Below are 19,863 nucleotides of genomic sequence, written 5' to 3'. Positions count from 1 at the left end.
ACTGACTAGTTCAGATTCCATTAATGGAGGCAGAGATTACAGGAACTTTTTTATGCATTTTTTTGTATGCTAAGGGGGAAAATTGTTTTCCACTATATTTTCATGATTCAATAGACAATGTCATAAATAGAGGAGTTGTTTTTTTTTCTAGTTTGGGTCCCGGAGCTTAGCACTAATGGTTTCATTCATATGAATATACTTTCTAAGATTTATTCTTATTAGTTTCAAAGGTAGGATTTAGTGTTTGATCAGTTGCATATAACACCTAGTGCTTATTACATCAAGTACCCTCCATAATGCCCATCACCCAGTTATCCCTTCCTCTCCCCTCCCAATTCCCCTCCAGCAACCCTCAGTTTGTTTCCTAGAGTTCAGCATCCTTATGGTTTGCCTCTTTCTCAATTTTCATCTTATTTTATTTTTCCTTCCCTTCCCCTAAGTTCATTTGTTTTGTTTCTTTAATTTCACATGAGTGAAATCATATATTTGTCTTTCTCTGACTTATTTTACTTAACATAATATTCTCTAGTTCTATCCATGTTGTTGCAAATGGTAAGATTTCATTCTTTTTTTATAGTCAAGTTATACTGTATATATATACCACATCTTCTTTATCCCTTCATCTGTTGATGGACAATTAGGCTCTTTCCATATTTTGGCTATTGTAGACATTGCTGCTATAAATATTGGGGTGCAGGTGCTCCTCTGAATCACTATGTTTGTATCTTTGGGATAAATATCTGGTAGTGGCAATTGTTGGATCATAGGGTAGCTCTATTTTTAAGTTTTTGAGGAATTTCAAGAATGTTTTCCAGAGTGGCTGTACCAGTTTGCATTTTCACCAATAGCACAAGGGCATATTTTATTCTATTTTTTAAAAAGGTTCATTTATTTGAGAGAAAGAGAGCATGAGCAGAGTGAGGGGCAGAAGGAGAAGCAGACTCCCCACTAAGCAGGGAGTCAAATGCAGGGCTCCATTCCAGGACCCTGGGACCATGACCTGAGCTGTAGGCAGGCGCTTAACTGATTGAGCCACCCAGGAACCTACAAGAGCACATTTTAAATGAAGTGAAATGAGCATCATTAGTACCTAGATAGTGGTCCCTAGATACTTTCTGCTAAAATGAACCAGGGCTTCTTGTAGGATTGGGTGATTGCAGATCGGGATCAGAAAATATACAAGATGAACCTGAAATATCTTAACTTTCTTACTTTCTGGTATGATATAAATGAGTACTACAGTCATGTTACAGGCTTTAGGACCAATGTAGAGTTAACCAAAGATGTAAAAATCAAGCATAAAAAAAAAATGACTGGGCAGCCTGGGTGGCTCAGTGGTTTAGCACGCCTTTGGCCCAGGGTGTGATCCTGGAGACCTGGGGTCGAGTCCCACATCGGCTCCCTGCATGGAGCCTGCTTTTCCCTCTGCCTCTGTCTCTGCCTCTCTCTCTCTCTTTCTCTCTGTGTCTCTCATGAATAAATAAATAAAATCTTTTAAAAAAAAAAAGACCATGGTGAACTAAAACACAATAAATACAGAAGTATACGAAGACATTAAAAAATATAAAAACGGGCACCTAGGTGGCATCCGACTCTTGGTTTCAATTCAGATCAAGACCTCAGGGTCGGGGGATCCCTGGGTGGCGCAGCGGTTTGGCGCCTGCCTTTGGCCTGGGGCGCGATCCTGGAGACCCGGGATCGAATCCCACGTCGGGCTCCCGGTGCATGGAGCCTGCTTCTCCCTCTGCCTGTGTCTCTGCCTCTCTCTCTCTCTCTCTCTCTGTGACTATCATAAAAAAAAAAAAAAAAAAAAAAAAAAGACCTCAGGGTCCTGAGATCTAGCCCTGCATCAGGCTATGTGAGGAGTCGGCTTGAAGAGTCTCTGCCCCTCCCCCACACGTGCATGCGCTCTCTCTTTTTCTCTCTCATAAATAAATAAATGGTTAAAAAATGCCAAACAGACCTCATGGATTATCTATGAGTGATACCAAGGAACTAATTCTTTTTTTTTAGCTGGTAAATAAATGGTAAGAATCAAGCTTTTATACTGCCTTTCCAATACAAATTACGCCCCAAAGTAACCAAATTATCAATGAGGGGAAGTTGCTTTTTATAGAAGAATGATTAAAGAAGAACAGAATTAGAATGTGACCATTTTGCAACCTCTAAGGAATTAATGCATCTAGGCAATGTTGATCAATGACTGGATAGCCAACCAGACATTTTGTCTCCAGAAAGAAAAAACACACCACCACTTATAAAGAATTATTGCCAAAAAATTTGAACCCAAATCTAACTTCCAATATATAGGAAACATAGGGGTCAGAGATACATGATAAATGACATTTCAGGGATGCAATCGGCAAAATTTACTGGTAAATTCTACAGGATAAATGATCTTGTTTCTTCGTTATGTAAATTGTAAGGGAAAAAAGAAAGGCAGGAAACACTTAGATTAAAAGACTTAAAAGTGAAGTGCCTGGGTGGCTTAGTCAGTTAAGCATCTGCCTTCAGCTCAGGGCATGATTCCAGGGTCCTGGGATTGAGCCTTGAGTTGGGCTCCCTGCTCATCAGGGAGTCTGCTTCTCTCCTTTCCTCTGCCCCTCCCTCTTACCCATGCTTGCTGGCTCACTCTCTCTCAAAATAAATAAATAAAATATTTTTTAAAAATAGGCTTGAAAGATACGACAATTACCAATCGTAATATATGGATATTATTTAGATCCTCACTGGACCAAACAAACTGAAAAAATTATGAGGCAATTGGGAAATTTAAATATGATAACTGGATATCTAATAACATTAAAAAATCATTGTGGTTTTTTTTTAAAGATATGTTACTTTTATGTTTCTGAGAAGATCTATATTTTAGGGGTAATACTGAGTATTTAAGGGGGCACTTATATGGCTTACTCAGTTGAACAACTCTTAGCATCAGCTGAGGTCATGATCTCAGGGTCCTGGGATGGAGCCTAGTATTGGCTCCGCTCTTAGTGTGGAATCTGCTTGAGATTCTCTCTCTCCCTCTTCCTCTGCCCCTACCCTGCTTGAGTGTTCTCTCTCCCTCTCAAAATAATAAATACATTTTTTTAATAAATAAATTTTTAAAATAAATACATATTTTTAAAAATACTGAAATATTTAAGGATGAAATGACCTGGTGTCTCAGATTTGCCTCAAAATTGTGGAGACAGGGGAAGAGGGTGTGATTTGCTGAATAAGATTGAACTGAAAGTAGATAATTATTGAAACCAGGCAACACGTTTATGAAGGCTAATTATACTCTTCAGACTATTTTTGTAGGTGTCTGAAATTTTCTTTTTTTTTTTTTTTTTTTTTTTGAAATTTTCTATAATAAAAAGGTAATCAGGCAGTTGGGTAGCTCAGCGGTTTAGCACCGCCTTTGGCCCAGGGCCTGATCCTGGGGACCTGGGATCGATTCCCATGTCAGGCTCCCTGCATGGAGCCTGCTTCTCCCTCTGCCCGTGTCTATGCCTCTCTCTCTCTCTCTCTCTTTCTGTGTCTCTCATGAATAAATAAAATCTTAAAAAAAAAAAAAGGTATTTTTCCTCAAGACAGTGTTTGCTTCAGAGGACTGGTAACATAGGGTAGTGTTACTTTTCATTATAAGCCTTCGTGTACTATTTGTTTTTTATTTAGATACATTCATATATTTCATTTCTAAGGAAACAGTCCTATTAATAAGAAATACACGTATCTTAAAAATTTAATCAGTCTATAGTGTTTTAGTTCTAAAATGAATCGTGTACATCAGCAGTTTTCAAAGTATAATTTATAGACCCCTATGACTTTCTCAAGAGGTCTGTGAGGTCAAACTGTGTTCATAATAACAGTAAGATGTTATTTGCCTTCTTCACTGATTTACATTGATGGTACAAAAGTTATAGTACTTAGAATTGATGGTGCCCTGCATGAAAGAAGGCAGTCTCATTGCTATCCTACTCATTGCTTTTTTCACCATTACTGACTTGCAGTTTAAAAAAAAAGAAAAATGCCAAGTTCACTTAAGGATATCTGTAAAAAAAAACAAAACAAAACAAAACAAAACAAAACAAAAAGGCAGTAAAAATTGTATTAAATCTTGACCTTTGAGTCCATTCATTTTTAATATACTGTGTGGCAAAATCTAAGTATGCATAAAGTACTTCTTCTGTTTACCAAAGTCTAATGACTGTCTGGAGGGAAAGTCTTTTCTTGTGAGATTGTTTGAGTTAAAAGCTGAACTAGCTGCTTTATATAGAACACCATTTTTACTGAAAAGGATGACTGACAAATGACAATATTTGCCAAACTTGGGTATTTGGCAGGCATTTTCTTGAAAACGAACAAAGTAAGCCTGTCACATCGAGGAAAACAACTCAGTGTATTTGTTGGCAATGATAAAATTCAGCCTTTAAAGTGAAATTAAGAATTTTGGAAAATGTGTTTCTTCCCGCATGAGCTTGCCTGCTTCCTTCCACTGAAAGATTTTTCTAATGCATTCTGTTGGTGATATTAATAAATGTGATTTTAAAAGATATTAACTGAAATATGTCAACATTTGGGAAATCTGCATAAATTAGTGAACCAATGTTTTCCAAGACTAATGTATGAAGTTACAAAACAATGCATGCGTCAAAGGTCCAATCAAAATATAAGATGACTATAGTGGGTTGCATGGTGGCCCCCCAAATGGGTCACAAGATAAGATGATTTATATATTATCTAAGTGAGCCTTAAATCCAATGACAAGTGTCCTTATAAGAGACACAAGACAAGAAGACACAGAGACACACGGAGAAGGCCACATAAAGATGAAGGCAGACAACCATCAGAAGCTATAGGAGGTAAGGAACAAATGTCCCCTAGAGTCTTTGGAGAGAATGTGGCCCTGCTGACCCCTTGATTTCAGACTTCCAGCCTCTAGAACTGTGAGAGAATAAATTTGTTGTTCTAAGCCGCACAGTTTGTGTTTAAAAAACAGCCACTTGCCAAGTCTTGGTATAGTATCAAAGAAGAATCTTCACAGTTTTCTGGAAAGGCTATTAAAATAAACCTGCTTTTTCCCACTACATGTCTTTGTGAGGCCTGATTTGTTTGTCTATTTATTTATTTATTTATTTATTTATTTATTTATTTATTTGCATACTTCAATCAAAACAAAATATTGTAACTGTTTGAATGCAGAAGCAGGTATCTCCTCATAAGACAGACATAATTAAATGGATTTGAGGGGATCCCTGAGTGGCTCACTGGTTTAGTGCCTGCCTTTGACCCAAGCAGAGATCTGGGATTGAGTCCCGCATCAGGCTTCCTGCATGGAGCCTGCTTCTCCCTCTTGCCTGTGTGTGTCTCTGCCTCTCTCTCTCTCTCTCTCTCTCTGTCTCGGTCTCAGGAATAAATAAAATCTTAAAAAAAAAAAAAAAAATGAAGAGATTTGAAATACGCAAAACAGTGTTAATCTCACTAATTCTTTTTTTAAAAAATATTTTATTTATTTATTCATGACAGAGAGAGAGAGAGAGAGAGAGAGACAGGCAGAGGGAGAAGCAGGCTCCGTGCAGGGAGCCTGACGTGGGACTCAATCCTTGGTCTCCAGGATCAGGCCCTGGGCTGAAGGTGGCGCTAAACTGCCAGGCCACTGGGGCTGCCCTAATTCTTTTTTTTAGTTTTGGGAAACATCATAGAAATATTTTATGTTAATGTGTAAAAGGTAAATATTTTTATTTTAAATATTTTTTTAGTTTCTCATTTTTAACTTCTTATATAGCAAATATTGATAATCCACACAGATACAAACACTTTGGGGTCCTCAATAATTTTTAAGAGTGTAAGGGGTTCTCACCAACTTATTTCCCAAAGTGGCTCTTTTGATTTACAGTCTTACAAGTAGAACAGGGGGGTATCCCTGGGTGGCGCAGCGGTTTGGCGCCTGCCTTTGGCCGGGGGCACGATCCTGGAGACCCGGGATCGAATCCCATGTCGGGCTCCTGGTGCATGGAGCCTGCTTCTCCCTCTGCCTGTGTCTCTGCCTCTCTCTCTCTCTCTGTGACTATCATAAATAAATAAAATTTTTTTAAAAATTAAAAAAAGTAGAACAGGGGGATTCCCAATGACTCTGCATCCTTGTCAGTTCTTGCTACTGTCTGTCTATTTGATGGTAGTCATCCTTGTGGGCATGATGTGATCTAACATTGAGGCTTTGATGTGTACTTGATTTTTTTATTTCCCTGATGGATAAGGATGTTGAGCAATTTTTTATATGTGTATTGGCCCTGTGTGCATTTTCTTGGATGGCCATTTATTTTTAAAATAAAGTCTTATCAAAATATATGTATAAAAAAAAGAGCATAAGGGGTTCTGAGACCAAAATGTTTGAGAACCACTAGTATACACAATTAGTAAAAAAGGACAGACGAGTAGGGGCCTGAGTAGTAAAAAGTATATGCACATAAGATTTCAGTAATTTTTAACTACACATTGGATTTTCAGGGGCAAGAAGGCAGAGAAAGACTCTTCTAGGCAAAAGACCCCATGAACATATAATGCACTTTAAAAGTAGGTCTACACGTGATAATGTCAGAAGACTAGGCCATTAATAAATACATAAACATGGGTGCCTGGTGGCTCAGTCAGTTAAACGTTCCACTCTTAATTTCGACTCAGGTCACAATCTCAGGGTTGTGAGATTGAGCCCAGAGCTGGGCTCTGTGCTGTGCTTGGAGGCTGCTTAAGATTCTCTCTCTCCCTCTGCCCCTCCCCTCCACCTGCTCCTGTGCATGTGCACTCTCTCACAATCTCTCAAAAAAAACCCACAACCCACTCCTGTTTAAAAATAAATAAATAAACAAACAGGGGATCTCTGGGTGGCTCAGCGGTTTCGGCCCAGGACCTGATCCTGGAGCCCCGGGATCGAGTCCCACATCAGGCTCCCCGCAAGGAGCCTGCTTCTCCCTCTGCCTGTGTCTCTGCCTCTCTCACCCTCTGTGTATCTCATGAATAAATAAAATATTTAAAAAACAAACAAACATAATTTTACATATCCAGATTGTTATTACCTTTTAAAACACTAGACCTAACATGACTCAATTTCAGGAATCTTTGTTAGTTTTTGGTAACCCACAACTAGAAAAGAAGTTTGGTTTTGTAAATGTGAATAACATACTATTATTCTTATTCTCTTATTCCTCCAAATAGATGGAATAAGTCCCTTTAAATGGTACACTAGCCAACTACAACCTTCTTCTGAGTCTTCGTATAGTCACTCTACCTGGAACACTCATACCTCTATTTTTTGCTTGAACTGTCAGTCAGCTGGGGTTGCCATACCAAAGTGACATAGATTGGGTAGCTTAAACAACAGAAATTTATTTTCTCACAATTCCTTTGGTTAGAAGTCCAAGATCAAGGTGTCTATAGAGATGGTTTCTTCTGAGGCCTCTCTCATTGCTTGTAGATGGCCATTTTCTCCCTGCATCTTGACTTGATCCTCCCTCTGGGTGTGTCTGTGTCCTCATTTCTTCATATCAGGACACTGGTCATGTCAGGTTAGGGCCCACCCTAATGATCTTATGTAACCTTAATTACCTCTTTAAAGACTATCTTCAAATAGTCACATTCTGAGGTACTAAGGGGTCAGGACTTCAACATATGAATTTAGAGGGAGACATGATTCAGTCTTTAAGACTTAGCTAACTACTACTTACCTTTTAGGGATCAACCTGAAGAGTACTTCTTAAGGGGAACATTCCTTCACCCTGGATTTAGGTTAGGGCCCTTGTTATACTCATATAGTATCCAATACTTATCCTATATACCATTTATCACACAAATGTAATTATATACTTGGTGTAATTGTTTCATGATTGTTTTTCCTTAAGCACATGAGAGCAGAGACTATGCCTGTCATATTCACCACTGGGTCCGCAGGGTTTAGGCTAATACCTGACATACTAGGGCCACTCAATGAGACAGTGAGGGAATGCTGTGTGGTATCACATTAGAGAGTTTTGGTGAAAACTTCAGGTCTATGAGCATGCCTGGGAAGCATTCAGAATACTGAGGCAGCTGCTATCCACAAGGGATGTACCAGCAAATCAGTATCTTGGTGGTGATAAAGTCTCACTGGTTTTTAATCCCACTGGGGCAATTGGTTAAGGGGATAGAGATTTAATTCTAGTCCTGGCTCAATCATTAACTAGCAACATAAAAATGGGGCAGTGTTCCTTAACTTTGCATTATCTCTCATCATCCGTAAATGCAGAAATTACCCAAGGTCAAAACTGGTGACAATTTAAACAGAAACCCCCTAATCTGTGAATATCCAAAATATATAGTCCAACTCTTTCCCTCGTCTGCCCTTGATGGGAGGATCAACCACATCTTTAACAACTAATTCTGCTAAAGCTCTGGGAGTCCCACCTCCAGGTTTCTGAAGATTTCTTGCTTACCAGGATAGCAGATTGCTAATCAGACAAATCTTCAGACAATCATTCCCACTTCCCAAAAACTCAGGACTCAGAGGCAAATGGAGTTCAGGGGTTCATAAGGGCATTTAAAATCTACGGCCAATATTAATCACCTTACAACCTGGTTAGGAATGAAGTGTCGGGATCCCTGGGTGGCGCAGCGGTTTGGCGCCTGCCTTTGGCCCGGGGCGCGATCCTGGAGACCCAGGATCGAGTCCCACGTCGGGCTCCTGGTGCGTGGAGCCTGCTTCTCCCTCTGCCTGTGTCTCTGCCTCTCTCTCTCTCTCTCTGTGTGACTATCATATTAAAAAAAAAAAAAAAAAAAAAAAAAAAAAAAAAGGAATGAAGTGTCATCTGTGACTTCTAGGGAGAAGTGCATTTGAATTCAAAAAACCAAAATATAAGCAAATGGCTAGAATATTTCTGGAGTATGGACATGATAGGATCACATTTGTTTATTTTAAAGCTGGGAAAGTAGGTAATGTGGGGAAAAGAAAAGTGTCAGCAATTTACAGTGTCCTTAGTTGTTCTTTCCTACACATTGCCTAGCCATATATCTTGACTGCCCATGTGACTCTGGACAAGATTCTGCCTTGGTCACTGTCCCCTCATCTGGGGATAAAAATACTACAAGAGATAGTTGGGAGTGTCAGGTGAAATCACATGGCGAAATGTATTTAACATAGAGATAAAGAGGGAAGGGTTCCATAGGACCCACCGAGTCCTAGTTTCTGCCCCTCAGGACCTGCATAACATTGGGCAAGTGTTAACTTCTTTGTGCCTTCGTTTCTTCATCTGTAAAATGGAGATAATAGTAGTATCTATCTCTTGTGCTTGTTATGATAATTAAATGTGAAAATGTTCGTAAGATACCTAGGTATATGATAACTAAGTTTTAGCTATTTCTTCTAGCGCTTTGTAATGCTTGAAGCTTTTCTACCTAATATAATCACATCTGGCTATCTCAGAAACTTGTGATTTCCCCATTCTCCTTAAACTCCCTACCTCCTTTCTTCTCTCTCTCCCTCAGCAGTGCACCAGTCTCACCAAAGACATAGAGGCCCCCAGGCTTTATTTCCCTTAACATCCCCCACATGCCCAAACCCTGAGGGATAAGAACCTGAGCTCCCTTCCCTTTTAGTGACTTCCCCTTCTCTTTCAGGAAAAAACTACTGTGTTTCTCTAAAAACCAAATGCTGCATGGTTTCTTTGCCTGAAATGTTCTGTCCCCATTTTTTGTTGGGATAATTTCTCTCTCTGGATTCATTTCATCTTCTCTTTCTGACCACCTTCTGCAAACTGGGGAGTATTCCCTTTTGTGTTTGCATAGCCCCTTACATGTATATCCTAAATTATCATTATTATGTAATAATTCTCTCTTTGCACATCTACTTTTACAACCTCAGAACCTTGCACTGAACCTAACACATAGAATAACCAAATGCTCCTGTTTGCCTGGGATTGTCCTGAAAGTCCTGAGTCCAAGGAAAACCCTACAGTACTGGGTAGTTGGTCACTCTATTGCAAACTCACGTATTGAATGGACAGAGTCCACACTCGTTTTCTCTTCTCTACTCTTCACTCTTCAACCCAATATCATCAGCTTCCATCTCTCACCTCCCTAAACTGCTTTGACACATAGCACAACACTCTCCTCATGCCCAAATCTACTGGACACTTTATATCCCCCTTAGATTGGCCTTTCAATAAATGATATTTAGTAACCAAAGATTATTCCTGTAGTGTACCTGCTTTTTCTTTTAGTGAAGCATGCCAGTATTAAAATATCCACATTGGGTGCATGAGTATATGTGGATTCAAGGCCCCATGCCATGTGTTGTTTACATAGTTCTAAATGTCATGCCATACTTATGATTTCATTATAATAATCACAAGATGCAATCAATGACTACTATGTTTTCTGAATAAGTTTCCAGAAGTCATGACTCATAGAATTAAAAAAATATTTGAAGCAACAAGAAAAGCAGTTCTCCTTTTTCATGAAATCCAAACAAGAAAACAGAATGGTATTCTGTTAGGAAGAATCATAAAATCATAATCATTTTACATAACTCAAACAAGTATTTAAATTTATTGTAGATTTATTTTAAATCAGAGAACAGGTTTTAAAAATATCTTAATACTGGAGGCTTTCCCTCATCTGTTCTTTTTTTTTTCCCCTCACCTGTTTTGAAGACTGATTATGAACCAATCCTTATCAAAGCAAATTGCCCAGGAATCATCTGTTCATATATCCTCTCTCTCACTGAACTCTAAGTTCTTTGAGGGCAGGATTGGATCTAGTTTCTTTTTTTTTAATAAATTTATTTTTTATTGGTGTTCAATTTGCCAACATATAGAATAACACCCAGTACTCATCCCATCAAGTGCCCCCCTCAGTGCCCGTCACCCAGTCACCCCCACCCTGGATCTAGTTTCTTATTGAATCTCCAGCACTTAAACAAATAGGTGCCTGGCTCAGGCAGGGGCAAAAATAAATATCTTAAGTATAGAAGAGGGGATGAAATCTTAAAAGTGAGTAAATTTTAGATAGTTGTAAAACAAAGGTTTTTCAGAAGAGAGGGCATTTTATCAGCAATGCACATAAATTTCATTTGTAATACACTTCCAGATATATACAAAGGAAAGCACTGGCAATAAGCACTAATTATAAAGTTGACAATTATGAAAGGCATTATGGACTCATCTTACCTTGAATTTGTAGAAATTCAAGTATCATGGTGAAAAATTAATTCAGCATCTTATAGTCCATCTTACTTGCAGATGGTAGAACATGCACTGATTAAAGTAGGCTGAATGAATATAAAATTCCTCTTCTGTCCCAAAATCAAAAACTCTGAAGGCAATTTTTTCACTGCCCATATTCAAAGATTCTCACACACACACACACACACACACACACACACACACACAATTTCCACACAGCAGTGGCTTATATTCAACTATTCAATTGGCATGTACCAGGACAGTCATCCTGGTTCATACTCAATAAAAGTTACCCATTATTATTATTAAGATTATATCCTAAAAAAAAATAATAAAAAAAAATAAAAAAATAAAAAAAAAAGATTATATCCTGATTCCTGAAATTGACCCTTTATCTCATATCTATATATCTGTATCCCTACATCCATGTACAAACATATCTAAATAATCTAAAATTCCTTACTCCCTGACTTTTCTGAATAAACCAACTATCTTTAAAAATTTGAACTATTTTTCCTAGAAAAATTGCTAAAATAGATCCAATTTATCAAACCACTGCTTTGCAATAAATTCTCTCAATGTCAAATCCTCCTTAAATTCAAAAGAAAGCAAATTGCATTTTTTCATGAAATTCAGAAATTAAGCAATTTGTTTAGCAATTCCACTTTTGCTCATGTGCAACAAGGGACATGTATAAGAAATAAATGTCTGTACCAGCCAAAAAACTAGCAAGACCCAAATGTCTATCAAGAGAAGAACAGATAGGGCAGCTCTGGTGGCTCAGCGGGTTTAGCGCTGCCTCCAGCCCAGGGCGTGATCCCGGAGACCCGGGATCCAGTCCCACATCAGGCTCCCTGCATGGAGCCTGCTTCTCCCTCTACCTGTGTCTCTGCCTCTCTCTCTCTCTCTGTCTCTATGAATAAATAAATAAAATGTTTTTTAAAAAAAGAGAGGAACAGATAACTAAGTTGTAGGACATACAACAGAATGTTACACAGAAATGAAAATGAATAGGCACAGCTATACACATCAACATGGATGAATGTCACCAACACTACTAGTAAAAGTATCAGGAGAAATCATTCCATTTATATAAGTTTCAAAATCAAAAAATTCAACTTACTGTTTAGAGATAAATATAAATGTTGAAAAAATCATTTTACATAACTCAAGAGAATAATAAATACAAAGTTTTGCTATAGTTAACTGGTGGATAGAGGGAGGTGAACTGAATTGGGGATGAGCACATGGGGAATCTAATGTATTTCTAGCATTCTATTTCTTAAACAGAGTAGTAGCTACATGGGTATTTATCTTAGTGTTATTCTTTGTATTTTGCACATCTACTGTGAATATTCTCTTATATGTGTTTAATAATATGTTTAAAAAAGTGAATAACGTATAAAAAATATTTTAAGCAATTCAAATCTAGTCCACTATATCCATGGAATGTTAAAGCTTCTACTTTTTAAATAAAAAAATATAAGTGGGGATTTTTAGTTTAATAAAAATATATCTGTAAAGCTACATAATACCTTCAAAATTTAGAACTAAGTCTTCCAGATGCAAGAAGCAGCCCATTAATAAAATGATAATTTTTGTATCAGATAATTTTGTATCATTAACAAATCAAATTTTACACATTTTGTTAGGTGTTGACCAAAGGCAGTTAATTTCAGAAACTTATTATAGAATAATTTTCTGAATAATGCAAAATGGATCCATCCCTTACTCTATATTTTCTTTACCATTCTCTCATATAAGCATTCATACAGCTAGAATATCTAGTTAGAGTTTCACTGGAAATAATGTAATAGCAAAATTAGAAATCCCTAATGGCCAACTCTGTCATAATGGGTTTCAAATTGATGAATCCACCATTTTGCAAAGGTAACCCAGACAAAATGATGACAATAGCATGTAGGCAATTTTCAAAATTAAAATTGATGAGCCTGCTCCTTCTACATGTCAGAGTAGAGAGTTTATTGATCTCAAAATCAGCAATGTTAAAGGGAAATGCAAGTGTGGGCAGAGCTAAACTGGTCCTGTGGGTCCCTAGCACTACTCAAGTCCAGGAGGATCGTTGTATTGGTGATACGACCAACAGCCTGGACAAAACAAGTCCCACAGGCAGGATGAGCCTAGCATATTTATAGTACATTAACATAAGAAGGAAGGATCTATCAAGGCTTGACATATTCATAAATTCCCGTAGGTAATACCCAAAGCCTGAGTAGCTTGGCAAAGAAGTTATTTCAAAAATTTGGAGTTCCCTCCGGCAACACACTGTTGTTTTCATAGGTTGCTAATTCAGCACAGACAGGATTAACTCTTTGGAAAGCCCTGAGCATAAACACCACCCTAGTAGCAGTATTTTTTTGAATTTACCAAAACTATCTCCAAATTAAAACTTCTAAGAATTAGACGAAAGGATCTGAATTATATAACTTCCTACTGGTAGTTTTGATTCAGCAGAACATCCTGAGTAAGTAGGAGGAAAGAAAGTAGGAGGAAAAGGCACTGAACTAAATGCTTTACATACCTCAATAGAAGGAACTAACTAACATTAATGGAGCCAAGCCCTGTGCTGAGGACTTCACATGCATTTTGTGGTGTAATCCCCATAAGGATATTTAAAAAAAACAAACAACAACAACAACAACAACAAAAAAAAACTAAATTGCTAAGTGGCTAAAACTTTAGAAGATAAGAGGCTTTTTAGCTTCATACTAAAATGGTCCTCATGTCAAAGAATTTTAAACTAATGTGTATTACCATTCTTCTACAATATGGCACAATCTCAGTCTCCTCCAGCTCTTACTTCTCTAGATCTGGACTTTCTAAAGCAGACATTCTGTACTATTTACTCAAAAAACTATATGTCTGTTTAAACTACTTAAAGATAATCTTTTATTTGTAAGCAATTGCTCTGCAAGAAATTTTACTGAAGTTACTGGGATGGAAAAACCATGGTCAAAAAGAAAAAGAATATTGAAATGAGCTTAGGGAATAAAACAGTCTGTTTTAAAAGTAAACTTCACACCCCAATATCATGAGAAATAACAACTTTCACAAAGCCACATTCAGCACACTTCATATTATGAATCGTCTCCTGATGTCATACTCCGGATATTTGAATTGGCTATGAAAAGACAACAAACACTGGCTTGCCAAAATCTAAAGTTAAAAGGGAGAATCTCTGTTTTTTTAAAATGAGAAACCATAAAAGGTAATTTCAAATCTATACAGCATTCTTTCTATGCGCTCTGAAAAACAGCAGGCCACTTAATACTTACACAAGGATTTCATCTACACAATACATTAACATCAATTAGGTCTCAACATACCTGTGTAGGAGAAATATTAGCACATTCCCTCCATTTTTAATGACATAAATGGAGAAACTTGTGAATTAAAAAGTTCAGGAAAGGATTTCCCATTTTAAAATGTTGGTATAAGGATGTTTCACCCCTTTCTCTCAGAAGTCACCTCAAACAATAGGAGAAACACAAAAGACATCAAACTCCATACTGTATGAAGACAGTCTATGGAGGAATGGGAGAGTGGCAGAAGGTGAAACTGGGTCTGCAGAAGGGACCAGACAGGAGTGAGCTTACCTAACCTGTAGATTCTGTGAAAAGGCTCAGAATTTGGAGCAACAGGAAAGAGATGAGAGGCTTCTTGTCTGGAAAAACTGAATGGTCCTTGAGAAAGCAGCTGCTGTTGATGAAATCTGTGATGGTCCCCATCAAAAAAGCTGGCTTAAGGGCGCCTGGGTGCCTCAGCCAGTTAAGTGTCTGCCTTGAGCTCAGGTCATGATCTCGGGGTCCTGGGATCAAGCCCCCAGCATCAGGCTCCCTGCTCAGTAGGGAGTCTGCTCCCTCTGTGATCTCTCTGGCTCTCACTCTCTCTCAAATAAATGAAATCTTAAAAAAGGATTAAAAAAAAAAAAAAAAAGCTGGCTTACCTTTAACAAGTTCCACTCAGATACATAGAACTTTTATTCAATTTTCAATGAATTTTTAGTGTCCTACTCTTAAATGATCATCAGAGACTTAAGAAAAACTTCTAATATAAAGGACCAAAGTGAAAAAGAAAAGGAAAACTTCTAATATAAAGGACCAAAGTGAAAAAGAAAAAAACAATGAAACAAACTAGAACAAATAAAAACAAAAAATAGGATATAAGAATACACAATAAGTTTTTAATCTAAAAAAAAGGTGAAATCAAGAGTTGTATGTTTAACCCACTGAACCACCCAGGTGCACCATCATTCTAGGTTTTAAATCCTGATCACAATCTACTAAATTGATTTCACAAGTCACTAATGGATTGCAACCCATATTTAAAAAAAAAAATACTGCAAAAGACTACAGTATGTTTTATTGAAAGGAAAAAAAAAACACTTCTGGAGAATTGGAGGAGGCAAAAGGGAAAGCAAGAAAATCAGAGACTTGATAGAAAAGTATTTGAGGGATCCCTGGGTGGCGCAGCGGTTTAGCGCCTGCCTTTGGCCCAGGGCGCGATTCTGGAGACCCGGGATCGAATCCCACATCGGGCTTCCGGTGCATGGAGCCTGCTTCTCCCTCTGCCTATGTCTCTGCCTCTCTCTCTTTCTCTCTCTGTGACTATCATAAATAAATAAAAATTAAAAAAAAAAAAAAGAAAAAAAAGAAAAGTATTTGAATTGAGTTTTCAAGAAAGGATCATAATAGGCAGTAAAAGGGAAGGCAGCTATTACAAATGAAGAGTAGGTAAATAAAGGCTCAAAGGCAGGAAAACATAGGGTGTACTAAAGCTATGGCAGAGCAAAGGGTAAGTCTGGATGAAAGAGATAAGTAGGAAATACATAGAAGTAGGTTGAAGACTAACCACAAAAGGCTTAACAACTCTGCTGAGGATTCTAATGTTTTTCTGATAGCAATGTAAATCCAAGGAGTAGATCCAAGGAAAGGCTCCAAGGGAAGTGGGGGTGTCAGCAAACTACAGTGATGCTTATACCATTTCAGCGTGACTTATTAATTTTGTATGCATAATTACACAAATTAAAAGCAACATGATATGTAACTAGAAGCTAAACAGTGAAACAACAGAAGCTTATTTTATTCGTTCTGGTTTTTTTCTTTCTTAAAACTTCCATGAAAGAAAAGAATGCATTTACTTGAACAATTTAGACCCTGAGGAAAAGAGGAAGTAAGTCCCTGACTGGACAAAGAGTCTTTCTTTTCTGTCATGATCTACTACAGTAATACAGATGACTCCTTGTACCTGAGATCTAGCCTTAAGAAAGTTCTCTCATTTTCTTGAGCATACCAACCTCTCTTCCCTCTAAACTTCTGCACTTGCTGTTCCTTCAACCTGTAATGCACAGCCCACTGACTGCCACCAACATAGATGTCACTGAGCCTAAGCTGATCCCATAGCTGGGTTAGATGTTCCTGCTGTGAACTTGGACTCCTGGGGCACTTTCCCTGTCCTAGCACTTTTTACCCTGAATTATAATTACTGGCCTTCACAATTGACCAGAATCTCCATGAGGTTATGTTAAGTTTGATTATCACCAAAGCCCCATCCACTGCTCCAGTGCCTCGCCCATAGTAAGCACTCAATAAATATTTAATGAACACAAATTTTTGTTTAGTGTACATATAACTTTAAAGTCTCTACCCTGATACTAAAAGCCTAGATTCAAAAAGTCAAAATCTATTTCAAGTAAGAACAACCAATCCATATATCCAGCCTACTCTGCTTATTAAGTGGATCTAACTGTACAGACTGATTCTGTAGAAGTTGCTGCCCAAAATTAGGTTGAATAGGTAAGGCAGGGTGAAGAGTTGGGACTTGAACTAATAAAGAGCTATTGTAGGTTAAGAAAGGTAGGCATGCAATTAAAATAGGGCTTTAAGAAGATTAGCCTCTTTTGGTATGCAAGACAGAATGGGGGGAATTTTTTCCTCCATTTTTTTAGCCTGTTTTTTAAAGTGTGAGCAGATGAGCTAACATGAGCAATTAACCACAAAGGCCCAGTCTGTATAGCTTGAGTTTAGTATTCATCAACTCAACAAACATTTCTTGAGGTTCTTGTATGTTCCATGAGCTGTACTATATTAAATCAAATAGCTTCATATACTATAACCTGACCTTTAATGAAATGGATACAAATTGTTGAGAGCTGAGCCACATTAGTGTCAGCATTCTAGTGTAGTAAAGGGGAGTCTATGGTACTTAAGTATAATTGGGAAAGTGTCTACATAAAATGACTGAACTTATTATTTTCATAAAACAAAGGCATATTAATTATTCTTACACTATTAGTATGCCAGTATTGATAAATAATTTTAATAACTGTGACTTCCACCTCTGGAAAAAAGCACTATGTTGAAGGTGTTCCCTGGGAGCTCAAGACTCCTGATGGGCTACAAGAGATAATTCCAATACAACAGTATGTTAGCATAGAAGTATCCAGAGGTTATAGTGGAAGCACAAAGGAGAGGCAAGTGGTTCTGTTTTGGGAGACAGGATAGGAAGGAAAATGAAGGTTAGGGAAGCTGTCCTAAAGAAGGTGGCTCTTGAGCTGAGTACTGATAATTGGACACGTTAGTGAACAGAAGACCAGTATTCTAAGCACACATAACATGTGTGGAAGTAATTAGTACTGAAGCTGAGAGCATGGGCCTGGAAGAGCTAGTAAATAAGCAGAGATCAGAGGATCACAATGAGCCTGATAAGTCATGCTAAGGACCTTGGACTTGATTGTATAGGAAATGATGGTGTTCATATGTAGGAATGACAATGGTCATATCTTCACTTTAAATCACTTTGAAAGCAATATGGAGAATGAATGAAGATGAGGCAAGATCAAGATGGGGTTAGAGAAATCTAGAGAAAAAGGCAAGAGATGATAAAGGCTTTAGTTGCCATAGAACTGACAAGACAGACTTGAGAAATATGTAGGAGGCAAAATCAGGAGGACTTTGTAAATGACAGGATATAGGCAATAAGGGAGACAAGTCTAGAATGCCTCTCAGGTTGATGGAGATACCATAAATTGAATAGGGACAATAAAAGGAAGACAAAATTAGTGGAAAGTGAGGGTAAGGCATCAGGAGGAGGGTAGAGAAGACATACTATGTTTTATACATGTTGCATTTGAACTACCTATAGGGTAGCACTAGGTGAGGCTGATTATGTGGTAGTAGGCAATTGGACATATTAGTTTGAATGGCAAAGGATAAAGGTCAGTGTTGGAGCCATGATTGGGGAGTCATACACAAAAGACATGTAAACCAGAGGAGTAGCTCTAATTACCCATAGACAACTTGTGTAGTCACAAGAGGCAATAGGCTGGAAGTCAGACTCTTGGGGACACAAAAGGGGGAACAGGCTTTTATCATCTTTATGCTTAGGTCAGGAATAATCTCTGAAGAATAATTTCTTTGCCATTCTCCAGATCTCTCTCCTTCCTTAAAGCTTTGTAGGACTTATAAAGGGAAAGTTGTGGTATGTGTTTTCCTTTGAAGTAATTAGCAAAAGAGAAACAAAATTAAGGCCATAAAATTTTATCCATTAAGAATACAGTAACCGGGATCCCTGGGTGGCGCAGCGGTTTGGCGCCTGCCTTTGGCCCAGGGCGCGATCCTGGAGACCCGGGATCGAATCCCACATCGGGCTCCCGGTGCATGGAGCCTGCTTCTCCCTCTGCCTGTGTCTCTGCCTCTCTCTCTCTCTCTCTGTAACTATCATAAATAAATAAAAATTAAAAAAAAAAAAAAAAGAATACAGTAACCCCAGGCAGCCCCGGTGGCGCAGTGGTTTAGTGCCGCCTGCAGCCCGGGGGGTGATCCTTGGGGACCCTGGATTGAGTCCCGTGTCGGGCTCCCTGCATGGAGCCTGCTTCTCCCTCTGCCTGTGCCTCTGCCCCTCTCTCTCTCTGTGTCTCTATGAATACATAAATAAAATCTTTAAAAAAAAAAAAAAAGAATATGGTAACCCCCCACTCCCCACCCCCCGTCCATGGTTTTGCTTTCTGTGGTTCAGTTACCCATTGTCAACTGCAGTCTGGAAGTAGATGATCCTTTTTTTTTTTTTGAAGTAGATGATCCTTAAATGTATCATCAGGTCAATAGTAGCCTAACGTTACATCACATAATTCACCTCACTCCATCTCATCACATAGGCATTTGATCATCCCACATCAGTACAACAAGATATCTTCAGAGAGAGACCACATTCATATAACTTTTATTATAGTATATGTTGTAATTGTTCTATTTTATTATTTATTATTGTTAATCTCTTACTGTGCCTGATTTATAAATTGAGCTTTAGCACATATATGCGTGTATAGGAAAAAACATAATATATATAAGGTTTGGTACTATCCTTGGTCTCGGGCATCCACTGGGGGTCTTAGAACATATGACCTACAGATACAGGAAGACTAGAGTATTATTAATTGCTGACATTTATTGAGCACCTACTATATCACAAACACTGTGTTAAGTGCTTTACAAGTATTATTTATTTTATTTTATTTTTAAAAGATTTTATTTATTTATTCATGAGGGATACACAGAGAGAGGCAGAGACATAGGCAGAGGGAGAAGCAGACTCCCTGCGGGAAGCCTGATGTGAGACTCAATCCCCAGACCCCAGGATCACAACCTGA

General features: G+C 38.1%; 1 protein-coding gene and 1 long non-coding RNA gene across 6 annotated transcripts in view; one reads left to right on the top strand and one right to left on the bottom strand.

Annotated features, from left to right (window-relative positions):
• Window positions 1-19,863, bottom strand: part of SGK3 (serum/glucocorticoid regulated kinase family member 3) — a 180,987-nt gene that overhangs the window by 103,320 nt on the left and 57,804 nt on the right. Inside the window, exon 2 of one of the 5 annotated variants that reach the window (XM_049103852.1) lies at window positions 8,582-8,764. The exons of 3 other annotated variants lie outside the window; for them this stretch is intronic. The gene's annotated coding sequence lies outside the window, so the exon portion shown is untranslated. The remainder of the gene's footprint in view (window positions 1-8,581; window positions 8,765-19,863) is intronic. One more of the 5 variants, XM_049103850.1, reaches the window with a different exon arrangement.
• The window catches only part of LOC112678559 (uncharacterized), a 35,709-nt gene that overhangs the window by 13,606 nt on the left and 2,240 nt on the right, over window positions 1-19,863 (top strand). The gene's annotated exons all lie outside the window — the stretch shown is intronic.

Source organism: Canis lupus, chromosome 29, assembly GCF_003254725.2.
Source record: "Canis lupus dingo isolate Sandy chromosome 29, ASM325472v2, whole genome shotgun sequence".
Lineage (NCBI taxonomy): Eukaryota > Metazoa > Chordata > Mammalia > Carnivora > Canidae > Canis > Canis lupus.
This window is presented reverse-complemented; position numbering and strand designations above follow the sequence as displayed.